The sequence below is a fragment of the Moschus berezovskii genome, chromosome 7 (genome assembly GCF_049115385.1).
Source record: "Moschus berezovskii isolate FMDL1 chromosome 7, NW_MosBer_1.0, whole genome shotgun sequence".
Lineage (NCBI taxonomy): Eukaryota > Metazoa > Chordata > Mammalia > Artiodactyla > Moschidae > Moschus > Moschus berezovskii.
Genome location: NC_142466.1, coordinates 119345316 through 119351315, shown reverse-complemented (window position 1 = coordinate 119351315; position 6000 = coordinate 119345316).

Sequence of the window (6000 nt, the reverse complement as noted above, 5' to 3'; positions counted from 1 at the left end):
GGCCGTGTGTCCCGCGTCCGCCCTCTAGAGGCCCAGGGAGGCCTTACAGCTCCGGGATCTTGACCTCCTGGTTCACTGTGGCCACCAAAGCCTCCCAGGTTTTCTGTTGCCCGAGCCCACATGCCTGTGTTTCTCTGCGCCGACCACTCCCCGAACCTCACTTTCTGCCCCCGATCCTGTTGTCTGTCCTACGGTAAACATTCCTTCCTGGTGTGACCCTGGTGCCTGCTTAGAGGCGTGTTCAGAGAGACCAGGATCCCCGTGGGATGATTGGTGCTCAGTGAGCAGCATCCCGAGCTCTGCAGTGTGTCACGCGGCTGTGAGGGTAGGATGCCCACCCTCCTGCTGTCTGGGCTCTGGCTCAGGGCCGGGCCTGCACAGGACTGCTGTCCACATACTTGAGTATCTAAGCTCGGTGACATCCCAAAGAGATGTGAGTATCCCCAGTTTGCAAATGCAAAACCTGATGCTCAGTGAAGAGTGTAGCTTGTCCAGGCCCCATCACTCATGACAGGCAGGAGAGGGTATGGGATGCTAACTTGGCATCACCCCTAACAGGCCCTGATCCAGAACCTCATCTATTGAGCTGGCTGGTGGTGAGAGCCCCCCTCCTGCAGGTCACTGGGCCCGGCCTGTGCCCTGCTGGTCCCCGCTGGCCTTTTCTGGAGACTCACTAGGGCTGCGGGGGCCACCCTCCTGGGGACGCCGGTCGCCCCCATAACCACGGCCTCCCGGCAGAGGTGACTGATGGCCAGTTTCTCCCTGCTCAGTGGCCACGCCCCCCCAGGGGCCCAGGCTGTGCTGAGGAGATACCCAAGTGCCTGAGGGGCCCCCAGGGACAGTCTGCACTTCCTGCTACTTCCAGGGCAAACCTGCCTATCACTCTTCAGGAGTCTGTGAGGAAGGGAGAGTGGGGTTTGGAATAAGACAGACTAGCGGCGGCCTCCCCAGCTCTGTGACTCCTTGCGACCTTCTCGCCCTCTTGGAGCCCCAGGCTCCTGCCTGTAATGGGAGGAGGCCGTCTCACACTCACAGCCAGTGCTGAATACCCGGTGAGAGGTGTGGGAGCGTCCCCACCCCCACCCCCGGGGACGAGCGTCCTCCTGGCGGGGAGGTTTCCCGGGTCTGGAGGCTGGGGGGCCATTCCCAGACGGTGAGTCAGCCCTGGAAGACCTGGCTGTGCCTGAGACCGCCCCCCACCCCCAGGGCCTCGCCGGCACCTTCCTGCCTGGCACCAGCCCACTCGCTGGCAGCCCGCAGGGAGGGCATGGAGGTGCTCCAGGGGAGGTACTCCAGGGGAAGTGCTCCTGGGGAGGTGCTCAGGGGAGGTGCTCCTGGGGAGGTGCTCCTGAGGAGGTGCTCCTGGGAGGTGCTCCAGGGGAACTGCTCCTGGGGAGGTGCCACAGGGGAAGTGCTCCTGGGGAGGTGCTCCAGGGTGTCACGGGCAGCACTGTGGCCAGCAGACACGACAGTCCTGGAGGCCAGAGGGCAGGGTTCACTCCTTCCCGCCTCTCTGCAGCCCCTGGTGCTGCTGGCGGGGCTGCACACGCCAGCCGTCCACAGCCCATCTCCAGGAGGGCTTCCCCTATTTGGCCTCATCCCCGTCTCCTGTCCTCGCAGGGACACCCTGGCTTAGGGCCTGGGACGCCCTCCCCTGACACTGGCCATGTCTGCAGCAGGCCCGTTTCCGGAGCAGGTCACGTCCTGAGCTTTGGGCAGGACTGGGTGCTGGACAGACAGCCAGGCAGGGTGGTGAAGAGCCCAGGTCCTGTCCCCACGCCCCGCACACCAGGCTGCCCCGCTGAAGGAAGGGAAGGACTGGGACCCGGCCTGGCTCACAGGGGGCTCCCTGCGGGGTGAAGGGGGCGGGGTCGTGCCAGGTTAGGAGTGGCTCTGTCCCAGGCACAGGCAGGGCTCTGCGCTCCAGAAACATCTGCAGATAAGCCCGAGCCTCCAGAGTGCAGGGCTTGCTGTGGAGGACCCGCGCGCGCAGGCAGAGCCGCGGACCTGCACGCTTGTGCTCTGGGTCTCACTCCAGACAAGGACGTCGGCCATGCTGGGCCCCCGTGCCGCTTCAGGGCCGCCTGAAACCCCCACCCCAGGAACGCGCACAGCCCTGTACACACGGTGTCCTTTTATTGTCCTGAACTAGAAGACCGCTTCTCAGCAAAATGGGCCTGCGGTCAGCTTGTCGCCAGTTACAGCCCTCCTAGTTGACAAGTGCCCGTGTTTACTGTAACCCACATGCCTCCCTTTCCTGCACCCACTTGTCGAGAAGCTGCTGTCCTTACGTCAGGCAGAGCCTCTTTTCTTACATTTAAAAAGAAAAGGAGCTGTTCAGTCACTCAGTTGTGTCCGGCCCCACGGACTGCAGCACGCCGGGCCTCCCTGTCCTCCACTGTCTCCCGGAGTTTGCTCAAACTCACGTCCGTTGAGTCAGAACAGGTGACTAAATAACACCCACTTAGAGTCATTTTAAGCTGAGATGGACGCAGCCCCAGTGGGCTCGGCCCTGGGGCTCCAGCCACCCCTTCAGAGCTGGGCCCGTGTAGCTCTGGGGGTGATGGTCAGCCAGCCGCGGGCCTGGCCCTGGAGCCCGGGTTCCCTGGGCCAAGTCATCCAGGGCTCCCGTGTTCTCCTGGAATGCTCAGCCCCTGCAGCCCGGCCGGCACTGGGCACAGATCCTCCAACAGGAGCTCTACCATCGGGGGGCCTCCCCAAGGGTTTCACCGCCCAGGACGGCTGCTGTCACAGGACCGCACCCAGGCAGACTGTCGCAAGCTGCCACCCTCCCACCCCGCCTGCAAGACCGTCTCTCTGACAAAGGCCCCTCGAGGCCTACGTCCTCCCCTCCTCATGAAGGTGCTCGCGCCCTGTCTCTGGGGTGGGGCCCAAGTGTTTCTCCCGGGACCCCCGTGCACGCTCTCCCAACGCCCGCCTGGGGTCAGCCCATGTCACAGGCCGGCCTTCGGAGCCGCCAGGGGCAGGGACCCTGCTTCCCGCCCTCCACGGCTTTGAGCCCCGAGGCAGTGGCTCGCAGGTAACCCTCCCGGAGACCACGGAGGCCTGGACCCTCCACTTAGAGTGTCTGAGCACGTGCCTCCCGCTCCAGCTCGCAGTCTGCTGGCTGCAGGCCTGCCTGGGGCCTGGACGGCAGGCCTGGGTGCAGAGAGTCATGGCCACAGCGGGGCTCTCAGGTCCTGGGCTCCCTGCCGCTGTGAAGAAAGTGCACGCACGTGTGCAAAGGCCCGAGACAGACGTCTGAAAGAAACGGGAAATGGGACGTCGTCTTCCACAGGCGGGCTCAGCCTGTGGTTCCATCGCGCTCCCCGACCCTGGGCTCTCCCAGCACAGACTCCAGAGGGCTGTGTCTGCAGTCACTGACCACCCCAGCGGCAGGTGAGCCTCCGCCTCCTCCCCTGAACTGACTGGAGCTCCGGTCCCCTGAGGAATGTTCCAGAAGGAGTGTCACGTGTGGGCGCAGGGCAGGGGAGGTGGGAGAGCTCTCACTGGACCATTGGTGCCTGGGGGGCCCAGACCCAGACGCCCACGGAGCCCTGAGCAGGGTGTCCACCAGCGTTCCCCAAGTCAGCCGGCCTTCAGGTCTCCTTGAGAAAAATCTTAGCGGAGCTCAGCAGGGTCAGCGTCTGCTGTGAGGAGCTGGGCTGAGAGTAGAACTTCCCTTGGTCAGTTCAATTCAGTTCAGTCGCTCAGTTGTGTCCGACTCTTTGCAACCCCATGAATCACAGCACGCCAGGCCTCCCTATCCATCGCCAACTCCCAGAGTTCACTCAAACTCATGTCCATCGAGTCGGTGATACCATCCAGCCATCTCATCCTCTGTCGTCCCCTTCTCCTCCTGCCCCCATCCTTCCCAGCATCAGGGTCTTTTCCAACGAGTCAGAGCTTCCCTGGTGTCCCTTCAACACCACTTTCCTGGGCTCCCGAGCCGGGGCCTGCCCCTGCCCTCCTGCTGAAGGCCCTGGGCCCGACATGAGGCCGGACCAACTGGAACGTCCGAGCCTGGAGCAGAGGAAGGTTCACTGCGGGACTGAGCCAGAGGAGCAGGCGGCCCTTCTCAGGAGACCCAGGTTCCCCAGTGGGCTTCAGGGGCAGTTTTAGGGGCAGGATGTGGGGCAGGGGTGTGGGGTGTGTGCCTTCCTTGGACGGGGGGTGGAGATCAGGGCAGTGCCCGGGACCCTGGGCTCAGCCTGCAGTCCGTCGTCTGGGGCGGGGGCCCCAGTCCCTGCAGCAGTGCCACGGGTCCAGTGCTGGGAATCCTGAGGGGACAGGACTCTTCTCCTGCCCAAGGCTGCACCTTTGTTTCCTGGTCGCCCCTCCCTTCCCTGATTGGCTACTGCTGAAATCTGCGCTTGGGAGCAAAGAGAAGGTCTGGGAGGCTGAGTCTTTTTCCAGGAAGAAACAGGGAAACGCAGAAAAGGTTCTGTACCCAAGAGGGCCCCACAGGGTCCTGACAGTTTTCACTCCTGGGTTGTCAGCTGGGGGCCCTGCACCTTGACTGATGAGCAAGAGGAAATCGAAAGGTTACCCACAGGTGAGCCTCCTGTCCACAGCGGAGGCGCCCAGGCATCTCAGAGAGGAGCCTTGGAGCTCAGGTCTAAGAACCGTCTTCCACTGGGCTTCCCTGGGGCTCAGATGGTAGAGAATCCGCCTGCAATGCCAGAGATTCAGGTTCGATCCCTGGGTCGGGAAGATCCCCTAGAGGAGGGAATGGCTACCCACCGCGGTATTCTAGCCTGGAGGATCCCATGGACAGAGGAGCCTGGCGGGCTACGGTTCACGGGGTTGCAGAGTCGAACACGACTGAGGGACTAACACTTTCGCCATCTTCAGTTAAGGCTGAGAAAGAGTGTGTGGAGGCCAGTTGTAGGAAGGGACTCAGCGTGATTAACAGCCACAGATACGGCTTTCACGCAGACTTAAGTCTCTGGTGATTTGGTGTCAGCCTTCTCTCCTGACTCAGACAGGAGGCCCCCCTTCCATTCCGTTCCGTTCCGTCGCTCAGTCGTGTCCGACTCTTTGCGACCCCGTGGACTGTAGCCTACCAGGCTTCCCCGTCCATGGGATTCTCCAGGCAAGAATACTGGAGTGGCTTACCATTTCCTTCTCCAGGGGATCTTCCCGACCCAGGGATCGAACCCGGGTCTCCCGCATTGGAGGCAGACACTTTAACCTCGAAACGCTTTTTCACTCACAAGGGAAGGCCCCCTTACAAACGGAGATTTCCCTTGTGAGTGAAAAAGCGTTTCTGCCTATCAGTAAACAATGTTGCAGACAGCCGGCCACTGAAGCTGCCCTTGCACCCCGGTGGTGGGCCCCCAGGGAGCCGGGAATGCGGACACTCTCAGGGTGGGCTGATAGTGATGCTTTGATGGGCTGGCTTGCTGAGGACTTGCCGGGAGTAAGTCTCTCAGATGGCTCTCGGGGAGAGCTCTGAAGAGGTGAGGGAGGAGCCAGGATCTACCAGAGCTTTTGCAACAAAGCCCAGGTGGTCAGAGCATCAAAAGATACTATTAATTACAGAAAACCAAGCATCTCAGGTTGGTAAATTTAGCCCCTTTCTATGAATGGGAAGAGGCAAGAGTCGGCTCACTGACATCACTCCCTTGATGTGCAGCTCAGCTACCTGCCCTGGGCTTTCTCACCCTGAGCCCCTCTGCCCCGGGGTGGCCGCAGTCCCTTTGTCTCCACTGAGTCTCCCCTGGACTCACTTTCCAGGGCAGCTGCGGTGGTTGGATGGCTGCAGCACTGCTGGTCGGCTGATGTCAGCGTTAGCCACTCAGTCGTGTCTGACTCTGCGGCCCCGTGGACTGCAGCCCGCCAGGCCCCTCCGTCCATAGGGCGGGCCGCCCTGCCTCCTCCGGGGAGTCTTCCTGCATTGGCAGGTGGGTGCGTTGCCACTGGCGCACCTGCAGAGGCTGGTGCACAGCAGCTTGTTCCACTCACAGCCCTGCAAGCCCAGTCTGGCGCCGGGGGGTG